This window comes from Sciurus vulgaris (genome assembly GCF_902686455.1).
Source record: "Sciurus vulgaris genome assembly, chromosome: 7".
In the NCBI taxonomy this organism is placed as follows: Eukaryota; Metazoa; Chordata; class Mammalia; order Rodentia; family Sciuridae; genus Sciurus; species Sciurus vulgaris.
The window spans coordinates 37,020,613-37,038,878 of NC_136467.1; the positions used below are offsets into that span (position 1 = coordinate 37,020,613).

The 18,266-nt window shown below is 36.0% G+C and overlaps 1 protein-coding gene and 1 long non-coding RNA gene across 5 annotated transcripts in view; both read left to right on the forward strand.

The window, feature by feature from the left end:
- Positions 1 to 18,266, forward strand: part of PTPRK (protein tyrosine phosphatase receptor type K) — a 561,297-nt gene that overhangs the window by 19,503 nt on the left and 523,528 nt on the right. The gene's annotated exons all lie outside the window — the stretch shown is intronic.
- Positions 2,672 to 9,734, forward strand: LOC306666243. The gene is made up of 2 exons (XR_013765248.1): positions 2,672 to 5,360; positions 5,586 to 9,734. It is a non-coding gene; the product is annotated as an uncharacterized lncRNA (long non-coding RNA).

Consider the following 18,266-nt stretch of genomic DNA (forward strand, 5'->3'; position numbering starts at 1 on the left):
GGGAAGCTCAGATTAAGTGTCTTTTGAAGTATCTTCAAGTTAAAAATGTACAATTCTGTGTTTCAGAAGTATGGGTAGTCCTGTAGAGTACTTTAGTCTTTTGTTTCTTATTTATGACAAGATGTTGTAGTGAATAAAGAAACTAGGGTTTTTATTGATATTTACTTTTCCTATTTTGGTACTACTCTTGACAAAACAACAGAAGGCAAATGTTCTTTGGATATACCTGTACAGTCTCATTATTCACATTTGTCTTCAAATAAACCTGTATCTTGATTTTAAAACAAAACATTATGCAAAGAAAGCTTGATTGGCAGAAAAAAATGCTTTTAAATGCCCATGGTGATACTGAATGGACCATTTAAGAAATTCTGACTCATAAAAAGGTATCAAGACTTAAAATGAAGAAACAAAGGAACAGAAAACAAACAAAACCTTTAGCTACTAAAGTAGTTTTTTGTCTGAGGTTGTCTCCTACCTCTTCTCTGTTTATTCTATTGTTGAGACTCAGAAAATCCATCTATCTGGGTACCTTTTGTCAAGATATGTTATTATTTATATTTCTCCTGTCTTAATTCTAGGATAGAATGGCACATTTTGTATTTTGAATGATAGTATGGCATTACTTCATAATTCAGTATATCTTGAAGTCTTAGAGTTATGGACATTATCATACCTAGACACATCTCTCAACATTTAGAGGAAGAGGCAGTTTCTGGACAGAGGACCATTGATGCCTCTGTTCTCCAGCAGCCCCTTAGTCTAGTCTTGCTAAAAGCAGAGGAGGATGTTGAGATGCTAATCAGGAGGGGAAGGGCTCTTTGCCAAGTGTTGTTTATTGAACTGAGTAAATGTCTCCCCCATGGGTTCAAGGGAGCTGGTTAGTTTAAGTGGGCAGGAAAAGCCAGCATTCTTCCAATACTGAGAGTTCTCTTTATGTCTTCGAAATGTCAATTACATGAGCCCTTCAGCACCCAGGAGCCTAGGCTAGGAAAGCTACCTGTTTTGAAATGGGAAACTGGCCATAGTTTGGAAGTGAGGATGCTTGGAATGGAGGCTAGGCTATGATTTGTCTATTTAATATCCAGGCTGGAAGATAGTTTTAAGTAAATAGATGACTATAGTTTCAGGGAATTTCTTTTCAGTTACCACAATGACTACCTGTTCTTGAGAAAAACAGTCTTTAGAGAACTTATTATTAGTCAACATGTTTAAAAGAATACTTCTTATTAGGAAAAAAATACTTTAAAGTATAAAAATCATATTTATTGAAAATGTTCTTCAATTCAGATTTTACAGTGATTCACAGAATCATTTCACACCACCTCCAGTTAATGAGATTTTGCTGTTTCTATGTTAGCTACATCCCACAGAAAGAAGAAAAAATAAAAACAAAAACAAAAAACAAACAAACAAACAAACAAAACCCTCCAACCCTTTGATAAATGATTCTTACATAAACTTTGGATCCAAATAGAGACAACAAGGTTCATCAACACATGGATGTGTTGCTACTAAGAAAAAAGAAATAGAAGAGGGAAAATAGGATAAATTCAATCACAAGAAGATAGCCAAGGTTGTAATTGTTTATCTCTCATTTTGATGTTTATTTGATTGAAATGTGAAATTTTATGTTCATTCATTTCAAACAAAAATAAAATATTAAGTGTTAAGAATAATTTTACTTTCTGTTAGTGTTAATTTTTTCAAAATATATGACAGACATAATTAAGTAAAATATATTTTTTAAAGTGAGCTTACTTAAATGTTAGCTATTACTTTTGCTCCCAACTATTAAGATTGAAGTTCTGCTATTGGCTAGTACTCACTACTTTTTTGTAACTCTGAGGTTAAAACTTAATTGCTGGTAGTATAGAATACAGTCATGTAAGACAATTTTACAGATGATTAATCATATGCTATTATGTGTGTGGGAGGGTTTTGGCATCGTTATTTGGTTATTTTATTAAGGTGTTATCTTTTGGGGTTTATAGGTATTCTTATGTTTGTTCCTGGAGGTGTGGAAATACATAATACTTTTTCTTCATCATTGACACCCTGTGTCAAAAGACAGATTAACAAGAGAAACATAACAAATTTATTTCATCAAAGTTTTATGTGACTCAGAGTCTTCAAAATGAAGACCCCCAAACCCAAGGAAAGCTGTCCATTTTTATGCTTAGATTGGATGAAAAATGGATAGATATGTAGCCACATAGTTGGAAGAAATGATGCACCTTATTAACTCATCAGGGCCTGTATGGATTCTTCCAGGTCTCCGGTGAGGGGGAGCATTCCTTCCTCCTGGGTTTAGGTCAGCAACTCTTGAAGATGGGGTTCCTATGGTGTCCTATCAGACAAAGTAGGTTAGAGAATTAGTTTCTTTATGGACAACTCTTACATAGAAAGGCAGGGAAGTTTGAAGTAATATTTTTAGGCTGTATGGTCTGCTTTGGGAAAAATGAGTTCTAGTTTCTGTGACTCAGCTTGGGGAAGAGGAAGTCTGGCTTCTGTGATTCACTTTGGGAGAGAATGAGGGGTGAGAAACAGAAGGGCTGAAAAGGGCAGAGAGACGTTGGTTCTGGGGCCGCTTCTGAGGTCTTTTAATATTCTTCAGTTCAAAATATTCAGCCTGTCAAAATGCCATATGAGGGAGTATTCTTTTCCTTCTTTTTCTTTTTTCAAATGAGTATAGGGGTGGCCTAGGGGACTCACTAGTCACACTGGAATTATATGCATCGTTATGTTTGTTTATTTTGGGGTATTGGGGATTGAACTCAAGGGCACTTGGCCACTGAGTCACATCCCCATCCCTATTTTGTATTTTATTTAGAGACAGGGTCTCACTGAATTGTTTAGTGCCTTGCAGTTGCTGAGGCTGGCTTTGAACTCGTGATCCTCCTGCCTCAGCCTCCCGAGCTGCTGGGATTACAGGCGTGTGCCATGGTTCCAAGCAACTTTCTTTTATTTACTTTGTTTTTGTTTTGTGCTGCGTTGAGGATGGCATCAGGACCTTGTGTATGCTTGCCAAGTGTGCTGCTACTGAGCCTCTGGAGTTTTATTTTCTAAGCCCCAACACTGTCTGTTAAGAAAAATAAAAAAATGTAAAAATATAGCACCAGATGTTAGGGGCAGTTGTGGCTTGCTGATAGCTCCCAGAAAAATGCTCCGCAGACATGAGGTCTCCCACAAGGGACTTTATTTATGTGGTCCACTCAGGGAGAAATGAAGGGGTGAAAGAGAAAGATGGCGCGTGGCTTCTCCCAGATATTGGAATCTCGGGGGCTGGGAGGAACCAATCACGGAGGAGAATTCTTGCAGACTGACTGATGGACCAATAACATGTTAGGACGTGATGTGGGAGGCAGGAAGATGAGGGCAATGTAAGCCGGAAATTCCTGTATTGGAAGAGGCGGGTGGAGTGCAGATTGACAAGTGGTTGGGAGGTGGGAAATTCCTGTAATCGGAAAGGCAAGCGGCTTTATACCTTACACTGTCTATGATGTTTTACTGATTCCAGAGCCACCTTGGTTTATGGAGCCTTCTTGAGTTTACTGTGATGCCAAGCACTATAAACATTTTGAATAAAATTTTGTGAGAGAACTCTAGTCCTCTTTGTAAAGAATCATATTATAAAATGAGAGTACTGTAATTTCAAAAACCATACCTGAAAATGTCACATTACATCATCATTTGTTTATTATATCTTGTGTAGCACTTTAAGCTTTTTATGAATCTGGAAGCAGTTTGATTTGGTTTATATATTTATTTGTTTAGAAAACAGTAGATTTTATAAGGCAGTAATAATTTTAAAGGCTATATATGTTGCTCCTAATAGCCAAAGTGGAGGAGGTTATATTATTTCAAAGATTATGGGCTCTGTTCTCTAGGGCAGTACCGCATGAAATCTGGTCCTTGTCTTAAATCCCAAGATCCTAAATTAAACTTATGTTACTTCATCTTGGCTTAATATTTTACATTAATAATTGTCATTTAGCAGATATTTGTTAAATACTAGCTTTATGTACAGGATTTTGGTAAAAGCTGTATGGAAACAAAGTATATGCTAAATTCCCTGAATGAAATATACAATAATCAGAGGTAGTATTCATAATTAAAATTCTCTGTTCTGTATCTTACTCCTGAACAGGGTTTTAGTACTAGTTCCCTTCTTTATCTGTCCAACTTTTTTACCTTAAAATTTAGGAAAATAATTTTTCTAACAGTCATACTGCTGAAGTCTGAGGTGACACTTCTCTTTTGGAATGCTTCTTCTCCTAAGATTTTGGAGGACACCCTTAGTAATTCTTTAGGTACTGAACTCCTCCACTATGGAATGCTTTAGGGACTGTGAATGTGATTGTTTTCATCATGGACTTTTAAATCATGGTTAAACATTCCAGGGTAGTTGAATGTTAAACAGGCATTTGTAAATAAGGAATCATTAGCTGGGCCCAGTAGATTACAACTGTAATTCCAGCTACTTGGGAGGCTGAGGCAGGAGGATGGCAAATTCCAGGCTACCTGGACAAATTGATGAGACTGTCTCAAAGCAAAACATATAAATAAATAAATAAATAAATAAATAAATAAATAAATAAAAATTTAAAAAATTAAAAATAAAGAAAAAAGTTGTAGCTCAGTGGTGAAGCTCCCTTGGGTTCAATTCGCAGTACTGCAAAAAAATAAATAAATTATCATAAATTCATAAATGCTATAAAGAATACAGGGAGTTAGGAGAGTATCTCTTCAGGGAGATTGTCCTTGTCTTTTGGTCACTGAGAATCAAAGAGTCAGTGGGAATTCTTGATATGAAGAAAGCCAGGCAGAATATTCTAGGCAAAGAGCACAGCCTGTGTGAGGACATGGAGACTGCAGAGGACATGATAAGATTGAAGCAACTCGGAGAAACCCACCCACCATGTTGGAAAGGGGACTGAGGGAGAACTGGGCTGAGAGGGGCCAACGCTTTCAGGCAGATGCCTGGCCATGCAGGTCTCTATGATTATGAAGATGTAATTCAAGAAGGAAATGGTGGAACCAAAGCAGGAGAAAGATATGGTCAGATACTCCTTTTGTAAGGGTCTCTGAGAGCACAGTCTGATAAATGGTTTGGAGAGGTCATATAGATTTGGTGAGACCAATTATGATGATGTTGTTGTAATCTAAATAGTCTAGTCTAGATGAAGGCAGAGCCAGAGATAAGTACACGGATTGGAGAAAGGTAGTAATGAAAGGGTTTACTAGTAGGTTTGTGGACACCGAGAGTCAAGAAAGGGTGAGAGATGCCTTTTGAGTACCCACTTTGAACTGTAATATTTACCAAGATAAAGAACATTAAAGTTGGTTGGGTTTCTTGGGCCTTTGCTCTAAGAGGATTTATAAACAAAATTCGCGGGTTACACTTTCCTATTTTTTACATAATTCTTTTTTTGGTAACATGACTGAATATTCTTATTTTTAAAAATTACTTCCATTTACATTACAGTTTGAGGTATGAGTGCAATCATATGTGTGTATGCATATGTTTAAAACCTTAATCAGTTAAAATTACCCGTTTTGGTTCCAAGCAGTTGGATCCTAAGGCACATTTCCAGATTGAGTCTCTGTTCTTTTCACCTTAGCTTCCCTTATTGATAAGTTTTACTATTTTTGAAATTCTTTCCTGTTAACTTTCTCTTCTCTGGACTATATATGAATATACGTGTGTGTGCATGTATATACACGTGTATATGTGTGTGTGTGTGTGTGTGTGCGTATCTCTTTGTATATATATTTCCATTCACCCAGTTTCTTTTAGACTGTGCTGAGTTGTTGTGTAATAAAACATGAAGAAAGGAAGAAAAGTTTAAAAATTTTTAGATATATATTGTAAGGGGTTGCCCTAGAAAATGGACACATACTCAAACCTTGAGAACTGAGATTACTTTTTTGTGAGAGTAGCAAAGATTTTACAATTTGGCTTCTTGGAAAAGACAGAAAGAGAGGAATTCAATGGTTGCTCTCCCCCACATACTTTGAAGGCATTATGACGTTTTAATGTGAATTGTAAGGTGTAGGGAGGTATACTCTAATTCCCTTTCATGCACATAAATCGAGTTGCAGGCTTTTTCGGAAATGTTTACTAGAAAAAACATCATGGGCAGATTTTAAAATGCTTTTGGATTGCATGACGGCATGGTGCCACTTCGATTGAAGGCTTGTAATATTTTATTTTCTTTCCCAAAGAGTCAAGATAAATCCTGTAAACATTTTTTCTCATTTTGTTGTTTCTGTTGTACTATTGTGTTTGGCTCTAACCTTTCGCCCCTGGGAAACAAAAGTGTTTTTTACTCCAGTGCTCCTGCTGAGCCCTCCAGCTGCTGGGCAGCGGTTTCAAAGTTGTTCCTTATTTACACACTGTAATTCTGGCTGATCAGAAAGCCTCCCAAGTCTTATCTGAAGCACAAGATACTAATTTTAAGGGATATATTTTGAAGGGAAAGCTTTGTAAGAAATTACTAGACTGCAGCTTTTTTAAAAAAAATTTAATATAAGATCCAATTTAATTAACCAAACTATCTTTGAAAATGCTTACAGTGAACTTCAACATAAAGCATAGTCTTACATAAACAAAGGTACATATATCAACTGGCAGGCTTTACTCTTCAACATTAAAAACAAGCAATGTGGTAAATAACTTAGGGTATGCCAGGTACCACATTGGGTTGTATTTAGCCTTTGCAAAACCTCAAGGAGCTTCTGTCCCTTTTGCAAAATGAAAACATTGAAAATTGTCATAGCTCACTAAGGAGTAAAGTGCTGAGAAAAAGACTGAGAGAAGAACTGACTCTGCAAGAAGAATTTGGGAAGATATCATAGAGGAGGAGACAGTTGGAGTACATATTACCCTTGGATTTTGCAGATAAGAGAGGGAGGAAAAGGGCTGGGACACCCAAGTCACTACTTTGTTAAAATAAAGCATTTGTATTTGGTAATTTTAAAGTTCTTTTCTTGTTCTGTGAATCAGTGATAGTCTAAGTATAGTGCTGTACGTTTTAAAACTGGGTTGAAGACATTTATACTCAATTTTTAAAAATTCAGTTTTAATTACCAGTTCTTATTGTATTTTCTCTTTAAAATTATTTTATTTGTTCTTTTACACTTGACAGTAGAGTGTATTTTGACATAAATGGAGTATAACTTATTCTAAATAGGATCCCATTATTGTGGTTGTACATGTAGTTTCTTAAATAGAATATGCTCTGGGAAAAAGCGAAGAAGGTGTTTGCTTTCTTTTTGCAGAAGAACAATTCATTCATTCATTTAACATATATTGTTAAGTGCCTAGTATGTGTCATATTATTAAAGGAACAATAAAAATACACATTCTAGCCCTTTCCATTTAATTTCAGGTTTACATTCTGGTATCTCATTGAACACCACACTCTAGACTGAGGAAAAAGTAGGGGTTTGTGTTGCCACAAAAGTCAATGTACAATAGTCTTTCCCATGCCTCCCGAAATCATTTTGGGGGGTTATCTATAGAGAAGGGAGAGCATGTCTAAGTGTGAGGAAGACCATATATATATGTGATATATCCTATAATATAGGATTTATATATATATATCCTATAAGTATTATTGCTTGTCTTTGTGACAGATTCTTTAAGAGCCACATGAGTAGTGAATGACAGGGTTGGGTTTCAAACCCAAGTTTGTAGATGTAGAGATGTTTGAATTCAGCAATGATAATACATTGAATTTTGGGTTTTTGGATTGCTAGCTGATAGATGCCATTGAAAATTTTGAATAGGGCCTTAGGTATATACAAAGTAACAGCTTGATAAATTCAAGAATAATGTTAGATTTAGGATATTGTGGGAACATTGAACAGACCAACAACTCACTTGGTAAATGGATGGATGGAGTCTGTCAAGGATGTGATACCAGTGTGGAAATCTAAAGATAAACCCAAAATGGCATCATTGATTTTTCTTTTGTGTGTGTGTGTTTGGGGGGGGGGGGGGGCGGCTACTGGGGATTGAACTCAGGGGCACTTGACCACTGAGTTACATCCCCAGCCCTATTTTGTATTTTATTTAGAGACAGGGTCTCACTTTTGCTGAGACTGACTCTGAACTCACAATCCTCCTGCCTCAGCCTCCCAAGCCGCTGGGATTACAGGTGTGCACCACTGTGCCCAGCCACATAATTTTTTAGGTAGTGAGAGGCCCAAAAGCACTAGACACTGCTATTGGTGTGTTGGATGGTGTTGGAAATGACTGTGGCTAAATGATGGAACTATGTCACGAGCACTTTGCGTCCGTACTAAGGGCAGTGACTTCACCTTAGAGGCAAACCAATGATATTGAAGGGTTTTAAGTAATGACAGAATCAGATTCCAATTTTTAGAAGGTTATGTCAAAATCACTTTTTTTAAATGTGAAAAATAGTGAATCAATTCCTAGGGGAAGCTTCATTGCCTAGTACTCTTCCTGCCTTGACCCTAAGGCTGTTGGTAGCTTCAGTGTTTTGAGCTTATAGTTATCTTTGCTTCCTGCCCACCATTCCATTTTCTATTCATCATGTTTGTACTACACAAACTCCCAGCCATAATCATGAAGGACAACTGAAAAAGTAATAAGAGAAAATCTTACAGATTCATGTAAACCTAATTACGTGTGTGTGTGTGTGTGTGTGTGTGTGTGTGTGTGTGTGTGTGTGGTGATGGTGGTTTATGTTATTGTTCTTATGAGTGCTTGGATCCATCTAAATTAATCTTATGTTCTCATTACAGTTTCCAGTAGTTTAGGAACTGACCACAGGTAAAATAATTGAGAATTATTGGTGTAGCCCAAACTGCGCTGTAGCTGCCAACTGTGGATACACAGGAGCCAGGCTGTTCTGGCTGTTTGTCTGCTTCCTCATAAACATTCTTTCCGCATTCTTTATCAGAGCGTAATCCTGAGACACAAAAAGCCTTTGTGTCCACTGGGAAGGTGAGAAAATCAAACCTATCTATTGGTTTTGCTCCTGGTTAGAAACCTCCAACATTTCTGTGTTAGCCACCAGGTTTTAAATTGAGATAAATGTTATCAGCAAGATGTGTCCTACATTTTCCCCTAAGATATCACCATTCTGATACAAGAAATTTCAAAGACAGACTACAAATATTTTGACCAACTAATGCTGAGATTTATGAGTACTTGTCAGACATGTAAATGTAATAGCACCTACCTAATAGTTAGCTCTTACATTCAACTTGCTGTGTGCCCAGCACTTTATGTAGAGTAACGTGCTTACTCATCTTCATGGATCATGTGAGGTGGGTGTCCTTGTTATATATTCTTGTAGACTGAAGTGTGTTCCCCCCAAATTTATATATTGAAGCCCAATCCCTGGTATGAGTGTTTTGGAGATAGGCCTTAGAGAGGTAGTTAAGATTAAAAGAAGTCTTAAGGTTGGGGCTCTAATCAACTATGCTTAGGGACTTTATAAGAAGAGATCTCAGGAAGGGACGTGCACCAGAAAAAAGGGCCAAGAGAGAACCAGTGAGAAGGCAGCATCTGTAGACCAAGAGAGACCTCAAGAGAAACCACCCTTTCTGGTATGGTGATCTTGGATTTCTCATCTCTAGAATGTCAAGAAAACTAATTTTTTTTTTTTTTTTTTCTTTAAAGCTTCTTAACCTGTGGTGCCAGCCTTATGCATTTTTCCACCATGGAGAAACAGAGGCACAGAGAGGTTGAAAAACTGGATCAGTTCACAACTAGGAAATGACAAAATTGTGATTCAAACATGGGGAGTGTGATTATGAAATCATTGCTGTTAAATACCATGCTCTCCAATTTCTCATGAAGGCAGAACTTCCCGGTATCGGGGCCTGGGTGGTGTGGCCACGTACTGCCTCTGGTCTTTTCCTTTCCCTCCTCTCCTTTACTGATCCCTTTTCCTTCTAGTGCACAATATCCATGGAGTGTTCGCTTTGAGCTGTACAGTGTAGGAATGATACATCTGCAGAATCCCTTACTCTTGTCATGGTTGGTAATTTGCTCTGGCTCAAGCAATTTCATGGTTCAGAATGAGCAGGGTCAGCAAACACTGTTAAATTTTTTCTTGTCATGCATTAACTTTTCAAATAATAGCAAAACTCACCTTCATTTTTCTTCAGCTTTAGTCTCATTATTTCTGTTAAAGGTTGCATTTGTACTATCTCTCTCTGCTACCTTTTTGAAAAAGATGTGTGTGTGTGTGTGTGTAAGTATAGGAAGAAGGAAAGAGGAGAAAGGAACAGATACTATTTGAATTAAAGTGACCATGTTCATATCTAAGACTGGTGTAACTTATGAATTGAGAACATTCTGGTTATTTAAAAATATGTTTGATATACCTTTTAAAATACTCTGTAAAATATGACAGTATTCTTGGAACTTTATGTAATTCACTGATCATCGAGGATAAGTTGTAGAACCCTGTAAATGCAGATAAACAATGCAGATAGATAACTATGCTGGGATTGGTTTAGGAAATAAAACAATGTACTTCTAAGCTTATTAAATATTTCCTATAAATTTGTAATTTTGTGTGTTGTTTAGGAGAACAAAACTTTACCGAACACTTGAACTTTTCCTAATGCTCCTTGTAATGATATAATTACACAAAGAGCAGTTTGTGTGGTCTGTTATGTGCCTTTTGTATTGTATAATTTGATGGTTATACATGTGGGCAGAGATAAAAAGAATACAATTAAATAGTATTGATGAATATGTTTGATTTTACATTTAAATTTATATGATCAAAGAATTGTATGATAAACAGAGTTAATTTCTGAAGCCATGCTAATACTACCTCAGTTTTATCGTGGTAGGAGCCTGAGCATACATGTGATTTCCATGTGGGGTTTATATCTAGCTCAAGGGCCAACCCATTGCCTGCTCTGTGCAGGGACTCTCACCCGGATTAGAAGAATGCACTGGTGCTTTCCTCTTCAAGTGTGAAACTCTTAAACATAAACTGCCTTTGGAATGACTTAAGAATTTTTTCCCATCATGGAACCACTTTGTTATCTCTGTATTTCTGTGTATAAATCTCAGTAGAAAATGTATTCCATTTTAAAAATAAAGCATTCATCCTTAAAAGTTACCTTATTAATACCTGAAGATACAGCCCTTTATTTATGCTACTAAAATTGGTTGCTGTGGAAATATTTTCAAAGCTCTGGGCTTATGCTTGGGCAGTTTACCAGAGAATCACATGAACTGTTACTTATTTATTTGTTTGAGTTATGCTCTTTTTCATGCCTATTACAGTAAAAATATAGGAATGTAAATTATGAGTAAAGGAGATTATTTTAATATACAGTAGAGACTTTTTTTCCTTTCTCATTAGAAATGGTGGTTGTATATCTTCATGTAAATTTTTCTGTGAGTCAACTTTTTCTAGTTTTAAATGATTCTGTTTGTGTCCGTGACAGCTAAAAAATAATATTTGCATTTTTTTATTATAGCTGAAATTAACTTTTATTTTCATAATTTACTTTCATAGTTTTAAAGAATTAAAGGACATTTTAAAACATTTATTAAAAAACTCCAACACTATTCAATCCAACACTATAATGAGCTTCTTCCCTTCTGTCTCCATCTCCAAAATGCAAATCCAAGATATCTATCCGTAAAACTAACTGCATATATGGAGGATTTGCTCTAAACATTTGAATAAGCTATTTAAGCTATAATTATCCATCATGCTCAACATAAAAGGTGAGGTGGAACTCCTGTTTCAAAGATAATTATCTACTTTGGTTAATGTTACAAATAGCATATTCTACTAGATCCTACAGTGGCCAATTGTGGTTTGTGGAGCCCAGAATCTTCCCCATTTGGAGAGAGCCCTGTTCAGATTTTACCTTGGGAAATGACACCCTCCACATTTTGGGCCATTTGGAAGGGACTTTCAGTCAGGATGTTCTTCCTTCCCTTAGGAACAAGGGTGGGTAGCAGAACTACACCAGAAAATATAAATCTGCCTTCAGAATTTCTTAACCTGGGACTAGAAAGCCGTTGTCTCGTGGGTGGTGAAAATTGTAAGATTTGAACGTAAGAACTTGCACTGCCATCTTTCCTGGGTATGGACAGAGCAGTGGAGAGCATTTCAGAGGAGGAGCTGGGACTGCTCCACCATGTTAAAATCCCCTGGGTCCAGTTTTCTATGAGAGCAAGCTTCCTTCCTGAACACGTGGGGTTTCATTATTCAACATTTCCCTTGATTCCTCAGGTAGACTCATTTCTCTCTTTACCCGAACTAGTTTGAGTTCCATTTCTGTGATGTGTGACCAAAGTGATAGTCACCTCAAATTATCTTTTCTGTGTTCATATTCTTTTTTCATAGGCCTAAATTATTTTCAGCAATTATATTTACAGCATAAAAAGAATTTTGTTTTCTGCTTATTTTCAAATTAAAAAAATCCAATGAATACATTCTTCTTTTCCTAAATCTTTTCTTTTTAGTTGTCATAAAAAAACCCATATACATATGAATTTGTATCATAGTTTACCATTTAACCCATGTTAAATGTTTACATTTCTTTTTACCCCTTTTTATTTTTTAAAAAAGCTACTGGAAATAAAAAAGAACTTTCTGCATTTTTAGTAGTATTTACTGAGTTAATTTCCGTAAGCTGGGTTATTAAGAAAAAGGTGCTACTGTTAATAAACAAGCATGGATTTTGTGCCCATCACTGCTGCCAATCACTGTCTAAGTGGCATTAGTGAAATAATAGTTTAATTTCTTCTTGGTCAAAATGAGGATGATAACATCTGTCTTCTGTCTTTGTTATGAAAATGAAATGAAAAAAATGGTCTATAGATTTTTAAATAAAATATGTTTAACTCTCAAGGAAAACTGCTAATTATTCTTTATTACAGAAGGTATTTTCCATTATTGCTTATCTCATGATTGTTAATTTATTCCTCAGTAACATTTTCCAGCAGCAATTCCATTCTCTTTCTTCCCTGGGCCCTGTTAGCTTCTCTTCTACATCATTTCTGTAGTGGAGATTACTTCCAGTCTTAGTCCTCTAGAGAGGGTTACTCCGTGGTTCCTCTGTGGGATTCCTCTTTGCTTACTAGCATCCCTCACCCTGACAGTGGATGGGGCTCAAAGAATTATCTCGTCTTTACTCAGTTCTTTCCTTCTCCTTCATTTTATTTCACACAGCAACACACCTGGCTTTTCTCTGTCTCTTCTCCATGACTGGGACCTTTGGCTTTTCAGTATGATCACTTTATGGGTAGGCATCATCTCTGTGTGTATGCATGCATTTTCAATGAATAGTTTACTACATAAAAGACCTTATTATTATGGATGTTATTATTATGGATGTTAGTATCATTTGCTAGAAAAGTTCCCCCACCCATGAAGGAAATTATTGGAAATCTGATGGCAGCAGGACCAAGGAAGGATTGAATTGCATGAGAGCTCTTACTTTCTTAGAACCTGATGAAAACTATAATGTGTGCTATTATAAACAATTGGTCTAAATTTAGAATGTCATTACTTAAGTGATTTTTTTTAGAAAATGTGATTATGGGTTGATTGCAACAAAGCCATAGGTTAACATTTTTATGGAGTAGTAGGTATTTCTGATAATTTTCATAATCATATAGTTGAATAGTAATTATATAGCTCATATTTATGTGTGGGGAAAATTAAAACTTCATATAATTTGCATATGTTATATGTAGATCATTCTTCCTTTTTATTGTGGGTTCAGAGACCCCTCTCTAATGCTTTTGATCCTGTGAACATCCTGTTGGCATTGTCTACTTATTAAAATGGAAATTTAATTTTTATGAGGCATGTATGTGTTGTGAAGCAAATTTAAATTACAGTACTTGGGGTTATGCATTTGATTTGTATTTTCTGAAAGGAAGGAAACCATTGAGTTTTAAAATGGGATTTGATTTGAACAAACTTGCTAATTCTATTTACTTCTGAGGACACTATTTGAAAAAATACAAATGTGGCAGTTTTCTCTTGCCTCTTTTCTCATTGCAGAAGTATAACACAAATTTTTCTTAACCCTTCCTTTTAAAAATAGAGCATTAACAAAATTTACAAGTGACTTATTCATGTTTTAAAAATCCACTGTTCAAAATATTAGTTACAGAATGTCCAATATCAGAACTGAAAATGACAATTTAAAGTGTTTCTGGGTCTTCAGGTAACCATGTATTTTTGGTGTCTATGCTAAAATTCTGCCACCCAAGAACAAGAGATTAAAAAGTTAGAAAGAAAAAAACAATTACTATGTAAGGGTTTCACCAGAAATAGCTTCATCCTGAGTTTACTTTTGACTCTGAGAACAAATATATGTTAGTATTATCACTTAGGAGCCAGCAACAAGGAAATTAGCTCACAAACTGAGCCTTATTCAAATTTGTTGAAGCTGGTATTAAATTTTTTTAACTTATTAAGACTTGTAGATAGAAGTTTATTGCAGGTTAATAATTCACTTGAAAATGAAACTAAGATAACATACCAGTTTGAAAATAACTATAGAAAGTTTTACTTTTCCAAAATAATTAGATTTTAATTTTACTATTATGAGTTTAGAATGTAGCCAAGCAGGTGTTGTTAAATCTTCTAGGGAAGGAAGTAGAAAGAAAAGGTTTGTGGAACTAAACACCACTATTTTTGGGAAAACATAGGTTTACTAAAAGATCACTGCTCATGAAGTCTACTTTGTCTGTTTGGGACATAACTTAGTACTGAGGGTAATGAATTGAATCATTAATACCAAGTGAGAAAGATGTTTTCTTCCCCTTTTGTTTTATTTAATAAACATGGCAACTGCAACATGTATATATCTAGGATTTATGTGTTACTCTATTTGAAGGGTATTTTGGTCAACAACTTGGATGTGTTTTTGAGGAATCCAGGGAAACTTGGGATATATAACAGAACCATGAAGAGGGGAAAATAAATGAAAAGGAAATGACTGACCCTGGAAATTATTAGGACATCCTGCCCAGGATGTCATTACCAAATCTCCGTTCTGTTATTTTTATAAAAAGATAAAATCTATGCACTCCAGAGGACAATGGCAAACTGACATAATTGGCCTGTGGATATTTCATAGCCCATCAGCCCAGTAGTTTTAATTCGAGTTTCAGTTTAATTACAGTATAATTTTGAATCAGTTGCAGGCACTTACTATCTGATGATGGAATACAGAAATTTTATTCAGGACTGGCTCTTCCTATCCAGTGAGAGCCATGATTGCATGCAAAATGACCATGAATGCTCAGTGTAATGTCTGTATTCTGGGCATTTGGGAAATGTGTGAGCGCCTCTACTATTTAAGATACTCATTACTGTGTTTCTTTTCTGTTTCCTTTGCTTATTTTTATGAATAAATAGTTACTCCATTTTTTAGAGAGTCAGGCTCAATATTACTATTAGTAAATATTACTTAATTACTAAATCATAATCTGAAAGGGAAAAGATGAAAAGGAAAGTGAAACATCAGAATTAAATTATTTTTGAATTTTTAAAAAATAAAATCTTTTTTCTTTTTAATGAAATGAAAGGTGTAAATGAGTTAATAAGATAAAGTGAAATATCAGATTATGTTTGAATTATATTATTTTTATAAAAGTCATGCTGGTTTTTTTTTTTTTTTTTTTTTTTTTGCTTTTAAATACTCAGGTAGAAGCAAGGTGAAAATGAATTAGCAGAAGGAAAAAAAAGTTGACAGACACAAATTTCACTCTTAAGGCTTTATTGAGCTTTATTGTAATAATATAATGCATTGTTTAAACTTTTAAAAATGAATAATAAATAGAGAAATTACTTGGCTCAGTGATGGTGGCTGTGGTGCATAGTTTAAAGGCCATGACTGAATACTTAATAAAGTAGACGTACTAGCATGCATACTAGTAAAGTTTTGTTTTATCAGGAATCATCTATCTAGGGACATTAGCCCTTAATTGGCTCAGCCAATAAAAAAGCAGGGTGTTGAAGCCTCAAGTGGTTTTATGAGCAGGATACCACCTGGTTCCTCCTTGCTCTGACTTCATTTGTTGTTCTCTGGAATAATGAGAACTGTTCACTGGCTTGATGCCTTTACTTGTAGGAGACAGATGATATCTGATCCCTCCCGTCAGTCAGAAGAATTCCCAGAATAAGCCATTCAGCTTAGAACAATTGGTGTCTTGTTGATAGGGAGCAGTGGAAGAGGGGTTCTCTGTGTTTTGTCACACCTTGCTTTTTCCTGCTCATGTGTGTCCCTCAGTAGCAGACACCGTTCAGCTGGCTGATTCACCAAAGGGGCCCATTGTGGCTTTTGAGTAGATACTCCTTTTCTAGGATTTTGCTGTGGTGTAGTACCTTGATGAAACCGCCCAGCATTTAGAGATACCCATATTGCAGGTTCACTCATCCATAGCTTTTGTGTTGAACCTATATCCTAAAGTATGTTTCTGATTTTCTCTCCTGATACACATATTTTATTTAAACAGGCCTGTTTCTCCCCCTTTTCTTTCCCACCTGTTTCTCCTTTTATTTCTTGTCCTGTGACCACACATCTTTCACAGTAAGAATTTTCTTTGCTCCCATTTCAGAGTAGTGCAGGCAACACATTGTTGCTCAACATGGATATATTACAATACAGTATGAACTATGGGGAAAAGCAGCCCAAGATGAGCCACTGGAATGTATTTTCAATTTCAGTGTAGACTGGGGTGGGTATTATAGCCTTGGCTATTTCACTTGGTACTTCACCCCTTCAAAGAGCCTGAGAATGTTTTCCAACATTATTCAGTACCCATCAAGTTCCCATTAGGCCCAGAAGTCAGTTTTCTTGTTTGAACCGCAAGAGGCAAATACTAAAAACAAATAAACAACATAAAAGGAACCACATAAATTGCTAATTTGTGCTAATGCCTGGACTCTGTGCAAGCAGAATTTTAATTTATTCATTTATTTTGGGGACAACTTAATGGATAAGAACAAAATTAAATTCTGAGATAATTCACAGCAGCTAGGTTGTCTATTTTAGGATCCCTCTTGAAGCAGTTAATAAGTCTTTATTGTGGGCCGGGGTTGTAACCCAGTGGTAGTGCACTCGCCTACCATGCAGGAGGCCCTGGGTGCAATCCCCAGCACAAATAAAAGCAGGTGGGGGGAGGGATGGTAAAAAGGCCTTTATTGAGGCTTGTTTTCAGGGAAATCCTATGCTATACTAGCATATGCTATGCTATATGTCATGAAAAGCCTTGGTAGAAGCTGAAAGATTAGCTCTCAACAAATGAACAGCAATATAAATTTGAGGGATTTGATCTGAAGGGATGTGCTCAAAGTATCTCTAAGTAAATGAGGATGATTATTGACTCAGACCAAGAAAGAGGGAGGGAGGTTTAGAACTGGGAGAGGAAAAGGTGTGGAAGGGATTCTTAACCACTGGGGCCCTGATGAGCAGTCCCTGCAATGCGGTGCTGTAGAGACTGCCAGGGGAAGTGGGTCTTTGTTACAGGAAAATAAAAGTGAGTCTCTTCTCTTTCCTCTTATCTCAGCCCATTGTCTCCAGATCTGAATTGAGTAGCATTTTGCAAGTTGTAAGCACCCAAAGATATAAAGCCATTAAGATGCAAAGCATTTGGTATGCAAAATTATGAATTAAAGAAAAGGATTTTTTGTTTTGATTTGTTTTAAATCTTGGCAAAGAGCTAAGTGTCCAATTAATTGTTAATTAATTGTGTGTTTAGTTTTAACAGTAGGACAAAATTAAATAATATGTATGAAATGATAATACACATTTTTAAATTACCTCAAAAGATTAGGTGTTATTTGGGCTTTAATTTTTTTTTTCCCCTCTCTGAAATTGGACTAGAAATGCAAACATATTTGACACTATTTGTCTTACAATTTATTTTCAGGACTGGGCTATGTATCAACAACAGAAACATCTCTTTGGTGTGATATATACAAAGATCTAGCAGTGGGGCAAAGAGTTCTGTTGGTTTGGGTGTAACAAAGAGAGGTGACTTGGGAGGTCATAGTGATGAGCAGTGAGAAATGAATTTGAAGAAGCAGTGAAAATTTGTGGTGGTTTGAATGAAGATTTTAGGCTTTGTACAGTTTGGTGCCTGGAAACGAGATTGGGCCTTGGCCGTGGGTGTGTTAGAAATAATGAAGTGCCACAGAAATCAAACGCATGTTCGAAAATGGGTGGGCAAGGCAGAACTTTACTTCTGACTGAATGGAGAGCTTTAGAACCTGGCTGGC